The sequence below is a fragment of the Ranitomeya variabilis genome, chromosome 5, assembly GCF_051348905.1.
Source record: "Ranitomeya variabilis isolate aRanVar5 chromosome 5, aRanVar5.hap1, whole genome shotgun sequence".
In the NCBI taxonomy this organism is placed as follows: Eukaryota; Metazoa; Chordata; class Amphibia; order Anura; family Dendrobatidae; genus Ranitomeya; species Ranitomeya variabilis.
The window spans coordinates 400,721,304-400,736,904 of record NC_135236.1 but is presented as its reverse complement, the minus strand read 5'-3'; the positions used below and the strand labels follow the sequence as shown (position 1 = coordinate 400,736,904).

At 43.3% G+C, this 15,601-nt stretch overlaps 1 protein-coding gene across 21 annotated transcripts in view; it reads right to left on the bottom strand.

Annotated features, from left to right (window-relative positions):
- Nucleotides 1–14,504, bottom strand: part of NRCAM (neuronal cell adhesion molecule) — a 305,467-nt gene extending 290,963 nt beyond the window's left edge. For all 21 annotated transcript variants that reach the window (XM_077265085.1, XM_077265082.1, XM_077265088.1 and 18 more), the window contains exon 1: nucleotides 14,241–14,504. The gene's annotated coding sequence lies outside the window, so the exon portion shown is untranslated. The remainder of the gene's footprint in view (nucleotides 1–14,240) is intronic.
- Nucleotides 14,505–15,601: the final 1,097 nt, after the last annotated feature.

The window sequence follows — 15,601 nt, the reverse complement described above, 5'->3', positions numbered from 1 at the left end:
TTACTCTGTATACATTGTACATGTGTACTGGTACCACTTTCAGAAACATTCTGTTTTTCTTATGTATATGTTTTTCATAATTATAACTTTTTTTAACTATATTTAAATAAAATGTTATATTTTATGAGACCCATTTTGCACTTTTTTTTCTCGTGTTGGCTTAAACTCCAGCCCTGGTGTCTCCTAGATGTGTTGTATGTACAGCAGTCTTGGTGTCTCCAATGCAGGGGCGTACCAACAACAGGTGCAGGGGTTGCAATCGCACCCGAGCCCTGGAGCCTAGGGGGGCCTAAAAGTCCCTTTGGCCTATAGAAAAACACTATTGCTATTAAAGATTTAAAATATTTGGGGGCCCCGTTGGAGCTTTTGCATGAGTTTCAAGTTACGCCACTGCTCCAATGTATCTTATATATAGCAGTCTCGATGTCTCCTATGTGATGTAAACTGCTCTCCCGAAGTCTCCTATATGATGTATATAAAGCATTCTCAGTGTCTTCTATATTGTGTATACTGCAGATCTTACACTGCTTGCGTTCTATAAATGTAATGTGAGAAGTGATGAATTTCCCACTGGAGAAAACATGCAGTGTAATATACATGTGTTCGATACAACTTACTGCTGTGAGTTCTTTTCAAAACTTATAGTAACGTGTTGCCTGCGCTCCAAAATGACGCAAACCTGGAAAAGTAGTTATGAGCAGCATCATCCATACCACCTAACATCACAGACGCCCAAAGAGGATCAGCTAGCCTCCAGCCATCACATTAGGTGTGAATTAAATACTTGACCAAATAGAGTATAATAATTTTCAAGTTGATAATTCTGTATGGGCCTTAAAGGATGGTATACATATCCAAATGTCCCTTGGCAGAAAAAAGGTTCCCCATCCATGATGTACAGAGTCCCATTGCATTACTGCAGTTCAGTTAGGCCTCTTTCAGATATCCTTTAGTCAAGCGTTCTCTGTGGTTTTCACAGTAGATGATATACCTATTAACTTTGGGGCTATTCGTTCTTTTTACTGACTTGGGGGGTCTGCTATAAAATCTCTGAAACATATTCGATTTGTGCGACAAATGAAAATTACCCATACAAGTTTATGGTTCTGTGAAAACCATGGACCCAATAGTATGCCATCCGTGATTAACGAGTTGTCCACTGCTAGGACAAACGCTTCTTGATCTAAAGGCCCTGATAAAACAAAAAAATCTTATACTGTACTCACCTCCTGTGCCAGCAATGTTCCTGCGGTGTTGGCACTCGCTATCCCCAGGGCTCCCGTGCTGTTGTTGTGACACGTGACAACAGCGCACAAGAGGAAGAATAAGTCCAAGCTGCAGCTGATCTCTCACTTCTTCTTTATGTTCAATTCAACAGGAGGTGGAGACAGAAATGTCAGCGCTGATTGGGCGCCGGGTGTGCTCCTCCAATTCTCAGCTCCCCAATCCAACCACTCATTTCCCACCACTGTTGCATTTCTTTTACATTTCTAAACTATGAGGTGATAACTAAATGGAAATTTAGTTTCATTATTACAATTTATTTACAAATAAAGTGAAAACAATATCTAATTGATAAATTAAATATAAATAAAGTTTGACTTGAGTCATTGCTTGACTAAAAGCGTGAACCTTGTATCGGTGTTCATGCAGGTTCAGCATAAATACACTAATTAGCTGTCTTTTCTTGCAGCACATCTATACCTTATCTGCATCCATGGTGACAGAACACTAAGGTGTATTCAGTTTCCACACAATATAACCCTTGCCTTAGAACAGGTAGGGCCCCAAGGGAGGGTTAGGTGCCTTAATTTACGTATCAGAAGGAGTACTTGTGTAAAATCTATAAGGAAAGCTTCATGAAGATTACTACGAAAGACTTTGGCCCTAATTCATCAACGTTTTCTGGTGTAAAGAGCTACATTTTTGCACAACGTTGATGTGCACAAAATGTTGTGACTTTTGGCACTTTCACACCAGTTTAACGGTTGCGTCTGACCAGAGCATGGCTACGACCCAACCATTAAATTCAGCAAAAGTGCTGCCATTTCTTGTGCCAAAAATGTTATTCCAGTCCCTCTGGTGAGGCGAGCAGATGAATTTTGAGCATGTTATTGGTAGCATGCGCCTCATAAAAAAGCACTACCATTATGTTTTTTATTCATTAAATGAGTGTGTACTGTATATGCATGTAGTGTGAGTTCTCTCTCTGGGATCTAGATCTGTTCTCTTCTCAGTGATGTCACCGCTCTTCAAGGTCACGCTAAGCTCTTCGAGACCCGAAAATAACTTTTAGAATGGCAGCCCATGCAGCGTCACAATCAGGCTCCAGAGACTTCCATTGCAAAAATCCAATGTAATCCATAGACTTACATTTTAAAAGAGATCCATAAACCATAGAATGAGCTGGCTAGTCACAATTACAGAGACGTCACAAAGAGGAAAAGAATGGCGCTGGCGCAGAACACTGGACAGAGTAGCGCTAGGTGAGTCTATTAATACATTCACACTATATTACATGTATTTATACACACATTTAATGGAAAAAAAATAACGGAAGTGCTTCTTTAATGAATTTGGTGTATCATATTCCAGCTAACCCTTCATTAAGGCTGGCATGTGCAAAGTCTTAATGCCTCGTCCCCTTTGTCTTTCATCTTCGTTAACATGTACATGAATGCCAGCTTTTAACTTATTATTCCATGAAAATGGTATCAATGTCCATCAACAGCTAGGTATGCAAAATCGCATTTTGAAGTTCAGTATTCGTCAGTTTGAAAGTGCATGGGGGCCGGAGGATGCACTTCCAGCATCTCAGTCTCATGCTGCGTTCCCTGGTGCTGACAGGTTGCTGGCCATGTACCAGAGCAAATTACCTGTCAATCAGAGGAGGGTGGCCCTAGAAGGGGAGTACAGAATGAGGCTGAGGAGCTAAAAGTACATCGTCAGGCTCCAATGCACTTCAAGAATGATGAACTTAGACCCCACTCCAGAGCCTCTCACCTAGCCAAATCAGTTCTCATGCTTCGCACTGACGAGGGCCAACAGCCCGAAACACCGTGTCTGCGAATTGAGATACTGATTTGGCTTTTATCCTAAGTCATATTGCACGACTCGTTAAAGGGTTGATTGTGACTTGTAGGATCGCTACTTCCAATAGGTGGCGCTATAGAGTAAAGTCCTCTTTTTCTCAGAAGAGGCAATTTGCATATTTAAATTCCTAGAGGAGCATTGCACGGCGAATAAGCCTCCTTACCTTGACAAGCCAGAGATGGTATGTCACTCTCCATAAGGAGAAACGTTACCCCTTAGACCCCACTCCAGAGCCTCTCACCTAGCCAAATCAGTTCTCATGCTTCGCACTGACGAGGGCCAACAGCCCGAAACACCGTGTCTGCGAATTGAGATACTGATTTGGCTTTTATCCTAAGTCATATTGCACGACTCGTTAAAGGGTTGATTGTGACTTGTAGGATCGCTACTTCCAATAGGTGGCGCTATAGAGTAAAGTCCTCTTTTTCTCAGAAGAGGCAATTTGCATATTTAAATTCCTAGAGGAGCATTGCACGGCGAATAAGCCTCCTTACCTTGACAAGCCAGAGATGGTATGTCACTCTCCATAAGGAGAAACGTTACCCCTTAGACCCCACTCCAGAGCCTCTCACCTAGCCAAATCAGTTCTCATGCTTCGCACTGACGAGGGCCAACAGCCCGAAACACCGTGTCTGCGAATTGAGATACTGATTTGGCTTTTATCCTAAGTCATATTGCACGACTCGTTAAAGGGTTGATTGTGACTTGTAGGATCGCTACTTCCAATAGGTGGCGCTATAGAGTAAAGTCCTCTTTTTCTCAGAAGAGGCAATTTGCATATTTAAATTCCTAGAGGAGCATTGCACGGCGAATAAGCCTCCTTACCTTGACAAGCCAGAGATGGTATGTCACTCTCCATAAGGAGAAACGTTACCCCTTAGACCCCACTCCAGAGCCTCTCACCTAGCCAAATCAGTTCTCATGCTTCGCACTGACGAGGGCCAACAGCCCGAAACACCGTGTCTGCGAATTGAGATACTGATTTGGCTTTTATCCTAAGTCATATTGCACGACTCGTTAAAGGGTTGATTGTGACTTGTAGGATCGCTACTTCCAATAGGTGGCGCTATAGAGTAAAGTCCTCTTTTTCTCAGAAGAGGCAATTTGCATATTTAAATTCCTAGAGGAGCATTGCACGGCGAATAAGCCTCCTTACCTTGACAAGCCAGAGATGGTATGTCACTCTCCATAAGGAGAAACGTTACCCCTTAGACCCCACTCCAGAGCCTCTCACCTAGCCAAATCAGTTCTCATGCTTCGCACTGACGAGGGCCAACAGCCCGAAACACCGTGTCTGCGAATTGAGATACTGATTTGGCTTTTATCCTAAGTCATATTGCACGACTCGTTAAAGGGTTGATTGTGACTTGTAGGATCGCTACTTCCAATAGGTGGCGCTATAGAGTAAAGTCCTCTTTTTCTCAGAAGAGGCAATTTGCATATTTAAATTCCTAGAGGAGCATTGCACGGCGAATAAGCCTCCTTACCTTGACAAGCCAGAGATGGTATGTCACTCTCCATAAGGAGAAACGTTACCCCTTAGACCCCACTCCAGAGCCTCTCACCTAGCCAAATCAGTTCTCATGCTTCGCACTGACGAGGGCCAACAGCCCGAAACACCGTGTCTGCGAATTGAGATACTGATTTGGCTTTTATCCTAAGTCATATTGCACGACTCGTTAAAGGGTTGATTGTGACTTGTAGGATCGCTACTTCCAATAGGTGGCGCTATAGAGTAAAGTCCTCTTTTTCTCAGAAGAGGCAATTTGCATATTTAAATTCCTAGAGGAGCATTGCACGGCGAATAAGCCTCCTTACCTTGACAAGCCAGAGATGGTATGTCACTCTCCATAAGGAGAAACGTTACCCCTTAGACCCCACTCCAGAGCCTCTCACCTAGCCAAATCAGTTCTCATGCTTCGCACTGACGAGGGCCAACAGCCCGAAACACCGTGTCTGCGAATTGAGATACTGATTTGGCTTTTATCCTAAGTCATATTGCACGACTCGTTAAAGGGTTGATTGTGACTTGTAGGATCGCTACTTCCAATAGGTGGCGCTATAGAGTAAAGTCCTCTTTTTCTCAGAAGAGGCAATTTGCATATTTGAACTTCAAATCGTAATTTTGCGCTGCTGCACTAAGGCTTTTTGATCATAAAGGGATCGACTTGCTTATCTTTTAAAGGGCCACACTGTCTTACAAATAGTTTGTGGGGTTAGAAGTTTCTAAGAGGTTCCCATTATCTGATGAATCAACTGATCCAAGTATTGGTTTCCATTAAGACGACAAAAATAAATTCTCTTTGCTACAGAAGGTGCTGACATTCTAACAGTAATCACTATCACAGATGTCTTCATCAAAACACTTGTGACTCAATCTGAATCAGCAAACAGTTCACCTTCTATTCCTTTTATTGAAATATCATTATGATGATACAGAGCTACTTCCTATGATTTACTGTCACATAACCTATGGAATTTTGGTTGCTCAGCACAAAAGGACAACAGAACTACTCTTTTAACTCTTGGGCTTCCTTCTGTTTTGTAATATCTCACTAAGAAAAAAGTGGTGCGATCTGTATAACCCATTCCTAGAATAAAGTCAGCCTTCTCTAACTGATATGGCTACTAAAGGCTTGAATTCAAATGAACAGGAGGCCATATAACAAACTGTTTCATAAACTCCACCAAAATATGATCCACTCTTTGCAGGAAATCTCTTTGACTTGGGCTTCATTCAGACGTCAGTAATTTTTCATGCACGCAAAAGAAGTTTCATCAGTATTTTGTTAGCGTATCAGTTTATACCAAAGATTTTCATGTATATATAAATAAATTGCAAAGCTCCTATTAAATAATGTTAATCAGAAACAGCACATGGATGCCACACTGATGCCATCCACATGATTTTCATGGACCCATAGACTTGTATGGGTAATTTTGATCCAATATGTCGATCGGCATGTCTTCATTATAATTTGTGGGCACATGGGTTATAAAAAAACACGAACAAGTGGACAGCTCCATAAACTATAATGTGCACGTGGTTTATCTGTGAAACCCAAAGATAGAACAAGTACGTGAAGAACGAATATCTGAATGAGGCCTTCTCGAGAGATGTCTGAAAAAAGGTTGGGGTAGGTAAATATTTTTCCCGTTTTATGTACGGTAAGTTTTGTGGTATGACCGTGTGTTTCAATTCCCTCACCACTGTGACAAGCACAAGCAATGTGTGATTTGAGGATTTGCAGTTCTCTGCCCCGGGATGGCAGTCAGATATGCGATATGCATGCTCCTGGGCAGGACCAGTCTAGTGGGTGCGGTCTCGCAATACTCGCAGTATTGAGAGAGGCCACGCCCACTAGAAGGGTTCTGCCAGGCAGTATGTATACCTAACCTTGGTTCAGAGAACGGTGAATATTCGCAGTGCACAGAACTTGAACTAGAAGGATTCATAAGTCTGAAGTCAGACCTGACACCTTAAAGGGATTGTCTGCTCTAAAATGAAATGTCTGCTGTCACTCTGTTTGACTGCAGACTTTTGAATCCCCCCAGCATACCCACTGTGGGCTGTGAGGAATCACCGGATGCGATATGCATACTCCCAGGCAGAAGCCATCTAGGTGGACCCTCCATGGAGCGAGGGCACATCTGTCCAATGGGGGCGGCTGTCCAGTGGGCACAGCCTCACTCAATACCCTTGTATGGAGAAAGGCAGGGCCCACTAGACATCTTCTGCCCAGGAGTATGCACATCACATACATTACCTCTGTTGCCGGCTCAGAAACTGGCGAATCCTCATAGCGCACAATGCGTGTGAGGGGGATTCAAAAGTCTGCAGTCACAGAGAGTGTGGGACAATCCCTTTAAACTTCAGAATAATATGTGCAACTGTAGTAACAGGAACATCAAGCTGTTCGGAGACGGTCGTATGACCTTCACTTTTAAAGGGAACCTGTCACCCCCCCAGGTGTTTTTAACTAAAAGAGCCACCTTGTGCAGCACTAATGCTGCATTCTGTCAAGGTGGCTCTTTTAGTTGGGGTCCCTGCCAACGCTGAACTATTCGTTTTTAGAATTTGCCTTTCCTACCTGTATTTTGTCAGGGGGGCATGTCTTTTCCCCCCTGACACAAACGCCTCCCAGCCATCACTCAGGGCCTCCGTGCGCCACCTCCACTTCCTTCATTAAAGTCCCCGGCGCCTGCGCTGTAAGTTTTTTTCAGGCATGCGCAGTTTGCGCTGCCCTTCGACTCCCATCTCACACCAGGATTTCAAACAGTACAGTGACTACTTTTCACCCTGTAAACAGGCAAACTGACTGACTACAAGTTTGTAGACAACTGTGATGCTAATCACAGGACACACTTTTGTTTATCATATCCCTATAGTAAAAAAAATGTCAATCTTTTAAAGGGGCACCATTATTTTTGTTCAAGCCTTTTTCATTTTTGTTTTCATTTCTGTTGAACTCCATTTCAAAAGCAATGTCTGATTTTCATTAGTTAATGTTCAATAAAATAAAATTGAATATTACTTTTGTCAGCTTGAAGTTATTTCAATGACCACTGTGGGTATTTCTCACTTTACTAGATGATATCAACAATTTTGTCCATGTACATCAGGCATATATTTTTATCATGTAATAAATATATTGTGCCCTTTAAATTACCGCTCAGCAGGTTTCAAAACAAAAATTAAACTTTTGCTTCTTTTCCACTTACCATCTACACATAGGTGATTACAAAAGCAACGGTGGAGTGAATATGGCCAAAAAGGTCAAGAACAAAATACGTCAGAAAACCAATCAAAATCAATCACAAGTCAGGAATTGAAAAGTATATCACTTTACTTTAGCTAATAAACTTGTTGAATCAAACATTTTGCATGTAAATCCTTTCATTACCAAATAAATTCAATGCAGCGCTGGGGTCTGATTCAAATCCCACCAAGGACAACATCTGCAAGAAGTCTGCGTGTTCTCCCCATTTTTGTGTGGGTTTCCTCCGGATTCTCCGGTTTCCTCCCACATTTCAAAGACATACTAGGGAATCTAGATTGTGAGGCACAATGGGGACGGTGATGCTGATGTCTGTAAAGCGCTGTGGAATTAAGGGTGCTATAAAAGACAGTAAAATAAATAAATAAATAAACCTTGTCCATATGCTCAATGAAGGCAAACTATCATAGATGGGGGTCTATGATTCTGTTAGAGTAAGATTGATATATCAAGATCTTACCCTAGCAAAATCACCAATATCCATGGGTGCCGAGAGTGGGAGCCATGGTAACCTCAGGATGACATGCATTTGTCCAGGGTGTATCTAATGAGACAACGTTTTAGGCCTCGTTCAGACATGTGTGATTTTTTACGTACACAAAAAAAATATGACCCGAGTTTCATCAGAATTTTGCATTCGATTTTGAGCAGTATTCGGCCAGAGTGTCAGTTTATACCATCAGTGATTTATCAGTAATTTTCACAAATGAAAACATAAATTACAAAGCTTTTATCTATTAGGCTACGCTCCCATGATGAGATTTTTGTGAGTTTTTGATGTTGCAGATTTTCTGCATCTATTAAGTAAATTACATTACTTGCATTTTTTCATTGCATTTTTGAGTGGGAAAATACACATTTAAAAACTCACCAAAACCTCATCATGGGCGCACAGCGTAAGACATTTGTGATGCAGCAAAATTATATGCAGAGTCAAAAACTCACTCTAAACTCATCGTGGACACACATCCTAAGGACGGGGTCACACTTGCGAGTTCAATGTGAGAAACTCGCATGAGTCTCTCGCATCAATGCCCGGCATGTATTTCTATGCAGTCGCAAACTCCGGTCCCGAGTGCCGGTGGCAGTGACGGGTATTGAAGCGAGTTTCTCGCATTGAACTTGCAAGTGTGACCCCGGCCTTACAATGTAGATCACGGGCGGTAGAAAGATTAGACATAGATGACATTTGCGCGTTTGCCAGTGATTTTCCTGGCCGTGAAACGTGCATTGAGGTGTCTAGCATCATACAGTACGTATTTCCACACCACGGCCACAGGTAACTGATATGCAATTGATTATTGAATGTGTTATATTTTTGGTTCACAAGTGTGACCGGGGAGGTGCATTAAAGCACATATATTTTCTCCAATTTGGCCACAAGTAATATATAATTAAGATACAACTGAGTGCACCAATTTCATAGCTTAGTTGTAGGACCTTTCACATGATGATAGCCAATACTTATCAGGCTATGAGAATAATTAGCCTTATTATATAATAACTTTTCTATCATGCCATAACATTAAATAGCCTTTTTGTATCATATACAATATAGATATGGTCGATTATATAGGTATCTTGCCACCATTTTGGTTCTTGTGATATAAACCTACTGGATCGTTACCATATAATATGTGGAACCCATATCAATATTGAGCATATATGGCTGTTATTGGCGGAATATGGCTCTTCTTGTTTTTTTTGTATCTATGTCCCATAATATGTACTGATTTTATTACTTCAATAGTTTTTCTATGTTACTCTGGTTGTTATATATTTATTTATTCATTAATAAAATGTGTTAATTTTTAACATTTTTGATCGTGTTGTTCCTTCATGGTTGCGGTAGGTCTATATCAGATAGGATGGCTGAGCTGTCATTCATAACACAATCTGCCTCAGATTGGGCGGTAGAGCTGTCACTCACAATCCTGACAGCTCAGCAAGCCCTGTCTATCTCTCTGCGACTGCACCAACCACAGGCGAATGAGCAAGGTTGCCAATTTAATTTTTATTTTTGTCTGGACAGTTTACAAAAAATTAATGGTCAACCAACATTTTTTACGGACAAGTTGTAAAACGATAATAAATCATTATGATTATACATGATATGAAATACATATCTACAGCCCATAATTCTGATATGAAGACATCAGCTGCATTCACAGTTAACTGTAAAATGATAATAATTACAATCGCAAAACATCTGAACAAGCGTTCTTAGTTTCCAAAATATTACGGACGCAATTTTTTTTTTTTTTTTTACAGACAGAGGAAAAAAGTGCACTGTTTTTGCAGACTGTCCAGAAACAACTGAAGGGGCTGTTCTAGGCATTTTCCACAATTCCCAATGAAGTGAATGGATTTACAGAAACTTTGCAGCACAGTGAGCTATGTTGTTCCATAAATCCTAAGTTATGGACACATTGTAGATTAATATGCTATACTGTTTCCATAATTCACATCTACAGGAGTTACGGAAACCCTGCAGCACAGCCCACTTGGATGTTTCCAGAGTCCCCCCTCCATGGTCAGTTTTATCATTTGTCATTAGAAAGGGGTGTGATTAGATATCACATGTCACACATCATATCTCACTTATGAAGGAATATCTCAACGCTTCAGTGATTTTGATCATAAATGCTTCATGTAACCAAAATTGCCAATCATCCAGGAATTCCAGGATGGTGCATAAATATAGGGCACCTTTTTGCCTCTTCTGTAAAAAAATAAGGCATTCGTGATTTTTGTGAAATTGAAGAAACTTTGAAAGATTATGTTAATAATTATCCTCATTTTACAGATCACAAAGACTGCAGCCGATGTCTACGTATCAGAACTATGGGCTGTAGACAGTAGCGTAGCTACCGGGGGGGGGCAGAGGATGCAAGCGCCCCGGGCCCAGAGCTCTCAGGGGACCCACCTGGAGCTACGCTACTGTAACTGTATTGGCGTGCACAGCGCACAGATACAGTTACATGCTGCGGCAGAGCAGGGGGAATCGATCTCCCTGCACTGCCGCCCGGCTGCTACGGGGCCCCTGAGCAGGTGGGGGGGCCCGATGCCAGCAGTGGGCCCCCACCCATCAGCACAGGTTCAGCTATATCGTCCAGATGCCGATACAGCTGACTGCATTGACGGGAGAAGGAGCATTATGCTCCCTCTCCCATCATTCCCCTGTCAGCATCTGACGTCGCCGACACTGACAGGGGTCACGATGACGTCACTGCTCAGTGCCCGCTGTCTGGAGATGCGCAGGCGCTCAGAGCAGCGGAGGAACCAGGAGGAAGAGAGGAGAATATATATTTAATTTTTTTATGGGGGCTGCCTTATAATACAGAGTTTGCCTATGGAGGGACTTCCATATACTATAGAGTCTGCCTATGGGGGGACTTCCTTATACTAGAGTCTGCCTATGGGGGGACTTAATTATACTACAGAGTCTGCCTATGGGGGGACTTCCTTATACTACAGAGTTTGCCTATGGGGGAATGGCTTCCTTATACTACAGAGTCTGCCTATGGAGGCTGCCTTATACTACAGAGTCTGCCTATGGGGGTCTGCCTTATACTACAGGGTCTGCCTTTTGGGGGGGATTCCTTATACCTCATAGTCTGCCTATGGTTGCTGCCTTATACTACAGAGTCTGCCTATTGGGGCTGCCTTATGCTATAGAGTCTGCCTATGGGGGGTGCATTATACAATAGAGTAGGCCTATGGGGAGTGCATTACACTATATTGAGGACTATCTGGTACATTATACTATATGGAGGCTATCTAGGGGGCCATCATACAGTGTGGAGATTACAGTGAGGGGGCCATCATACAGTGTTGGAGTCATAAAACAGTTTGGGAGATACTAAGGGGTCAGTATACTGTGTGAGTGGTACTATACAGTGAGGGGGGGCATTATACTGTGTATAAGAGAGCATCATACTGTGTATAGGGGAGCTGTACAGGGGGGAGACTCGGAACATTATTAAAAGTAAAGTGGGCACTTATTGTTATTGGGGAACTCAGGTTACTGTGACTATTATAGGGGCACACAGGGCAATATTACTTTCTAGGGGGCAAAATATGGGCACTGTTTTCTAGGGAACTTACACCCAGTATTACTATATTATAGAGGGGTGCTTTATAATTTAGAAGGCACAGAGAACCACAGAGCAGGTGCAGTAATAGGGACATATACGGCAGCAGCGGCTCAATATTGGGATATCAGCAGGATAAGCAGTTTGTGCAGGTTGGGAATAGATGGTGACGGGGCTAGAATATGAGAAGTGAAATGTGTCTTTGTTGTATTCTCTTCAGCCGAGTCGTAGATATAAGAAGTCTTCATGTCGGGCTGGGCCAGATGGAGAAGACTTGAAAAGTGAATGATTCCATCAGAAAGAACAGTCATTATCTGTAACTGTGCTGTAAGCTCTTATATGTTCTGTAGGGCTGGTATCTACCACTGACCATATGGCGGTAATATCCATGTTGGTCCTCGTATAGAGGTTATTTTCAGTAGCAGCGTGATCATCTGCTGAGGTTCTCCTCCACTATTAGGGTGCATCTCCCAGTTGTAATCAAGGTTACCTGGTTAGGGGCCCACTGAGAAGTTTCGCCCTCCCCCCCCCCTTCTCGAAACGAAACCCTAGCTACGCCTCTGGCTGTAGATCATCAGAATGATTTATGATGGTTTTCCAATGTGTCCATAACAAATATTGTCTGTCCATGATTTTTTGATAAGCTGTTCAGAAAAAAACAAAAAGACAAGTTGGCAACTCTGCATATGACGTGCTACACACAAACCAACAGATTCAATATTTATTTTCGTGTGACATTATTGGGACATCAGCACACTATGCACTTGCTGGGCAGATCTTTTGGATAAGTCCTGTACTCATTACCATAAGACCCATGCTTCATACACACAGACATTTACTGTGCCTTGGCTCCCCCGGGCAGTCAGTCCTACCCTTTACCAAGCCGTAAAGTAAAGGGCAAACATAAATAAGCAGTTCTACTAATATTTGTAAGCAGAGACATCCACCAGTAAACAAAATCTTACTTTTTTTTCTTCTATGTTTTTGTTCTCATTTTACGAAAAACAATACACAATTATTATGATAACAGCACATGAGTGCAACAAACAAAAAAAAAATCAACAATCAGAAAGACCAGAGTCTCAAACAACAAGGAGCAACAAAATCTGACTTTCTACACCATTTCAGTGAAGTCTTTGGATGCCATGTTTTGATATGGAGTAGTGGATTAAGCTCATAGAAATAAGCAGTGCTGATCCAGTAATCTGGTCTCTGGTGCTGGCCATGTAGCTGGGCGCTCATGTAGAAGTTTGGGCACACTGGGCATTACAAGTAGAGTTGAGCGAATTTGTTCGGATTCGGTTCCGAATACGATCGGCATCCAATATTGTTTTTTGCAATATTTGCTGAACCCAGTCAATGAGAGTAGAAATGACCGAATATGTTCGGAACCGATCATCAAACTAACATTCGGCATGAACAGGGTTCGAATATGGCCCAAATATGGTAAATTCAGATTCGGCGACCAAATCCGAATATATTCGCTGAACTTTATAATTACAAGTCAGGCATTGCTGGCATTACAACTTTCTGTTAGCGCAAAATGAACACTCCTTAATCTAATTCTTCAGTGTTATCAGTACAAACTACTGCATAACTACTGGTACCAGCTCCTCTCTGCTACATCAGCACCACAAGTCACAGCAAGTACAGAAGTATAGCCAAGCCCCAGTGTCAGTGTGATGCATTACTTTACAATCATCCATTGGAGCCATAATACCAGAATCTGGCCCTAGCATGGCACCTTACAGCCAGGGCTGGCATCCCTGGCAGAGTTGGCACTGGGATCCGAATTGTTACTGGTCACTGGAGATTGTGTGCAATGAGGGAGCACCTGCCTGGGGCCTGGGCATCAGACAGGGCCGGATGGCTGCAGTCAGTAACATGGAGAGGGGCTGCCAGCCAGCAGACCGTCCCTAATGCCAGCCAATACCCCCGAGGATAGCTCTCCTCAGCTGTGAAAGCGCAGCGATCGATCAGGGAGAATGAATGTGCTCAGTGGGCACCGACATCGCGCACGTCCATTACTGAACTTCCTCTGGGCATTTCATGGGGCACAGTGCACACGATGGCAGGTTATCGCTGACTGCAATCAGGAGCGCTGTCATTAAACTTCCCATTCCACGGCTCGTACGTGGGCGTCAGACAGAACACGGGGGACGTGACTACACAGCTTAGCTGAATTAAAGAGATTACTGCAAAATGCATCTGTTGCCTTGCAGCCCATCAGTCCCGAAGGGGGAGAATGCACTGCGCTGACAGACTGCCATCTTACCTGCACTGGTGCTCCTCTCTGCTGGCAGGGAAGATGCTGCTGCTTGTGCTGGGTGTAGATGCTGCTCTGTCCTCCTGAGCGCTCCCTCCGTCCGCCGCCTCTGCAGCCTCAGCTCAGACCAGCGGCATCTCCGGCGCGCTCCCTCCAGGACGCGCACGCGTTATCTGCCAGGCTCGGTCCCGTGCGCGTACGCGTTCTGTGGCTGTGCGAGCTGGCGGCACATCATTCCCTCACCTCAGGAAAGCGCGGGAACTCCTGCACGGTGATGTCTACAATTAGTATTCTAGTGTGAGTGGCTAGCAGACTTATTAATGAAATCCCAAGTCGCCAAGCAACAGCATCCACGGACTCAGAGAATTAAGTACGCCATCTCCGCACCTGTGTAACATGGCGACGGACTGTGTTCGTGAGCGAGGTACTCGTCTTCTTCCACGCCCCGACACGCTACATGAAGATGGGGTCCTGGCTGGGTGTGTGGACTTCCCCCTTCAGTGAACACCGAAACAAAAATGAGGCAAAAAATATACTTTATCATCATACCGCCGAAGAAAAAGTGGAATAAAACGTGATCAAAAAGATGGATTAACCCCTTTACCCCCAAGGGTGTATTGCACGTTAATGACCGGGCCAAGTTTTACAATTCTGACTAGTGTCCCTTTATGAGGTTATAACTCTGGAACGCTTCAACAGATCTTGGCGATTCTGGGATTGTTTTCTCGTGACATAGTGTACTTCATGTAAGGCTACTTTCACACTAGCGTCGTTTGGCCTCCGTCGCAATGCGTCGTTTTCGAGAAAAAAGCATCCTGCAAAAGTGCTTGCAGGATGCGTTTTTTCTCCATTGACTTGCATTAACGACGCATTGCGACGGATTGCCACACGTCGCATCCATCATGCGACGGATGCGTCGTGTTTTGGCGGACCGTCGGCACAAAAAAACGTTACATGTAAAGTTTTTTTGTGCGACGTGTCCGCCATTTCCAGCCCCTCCTCCCCGGACCTTACAATGGGGCAGCGGATGCGTTTAAAAACTGCATCCGCTGCCCCCGTTGTGCGGCGCTTTCAACGCTAGCGTCGGCACGTCGCATTGCGACGTGCAGTGCACGACGCTAGTGTGAAAGTAGCCTTAGTGGTAAAATTTATTCGATATAACTTGCGTTTATTTGTGTAAAAAAAACAACAGAAATTTGGCCAATATTTTGTAATTTTCAAACCAGTGATTTCTCATTTTTACAACAACATTTACAAAACCATTTTTTTTAGCGACCACCTCACATTTGAAGTCACTTTGAGGGGTCTATATGGCAGAAAATACCCAAAAGTCACACCATTCTAAAAACTGCTCACCTCAAGGTACTCAA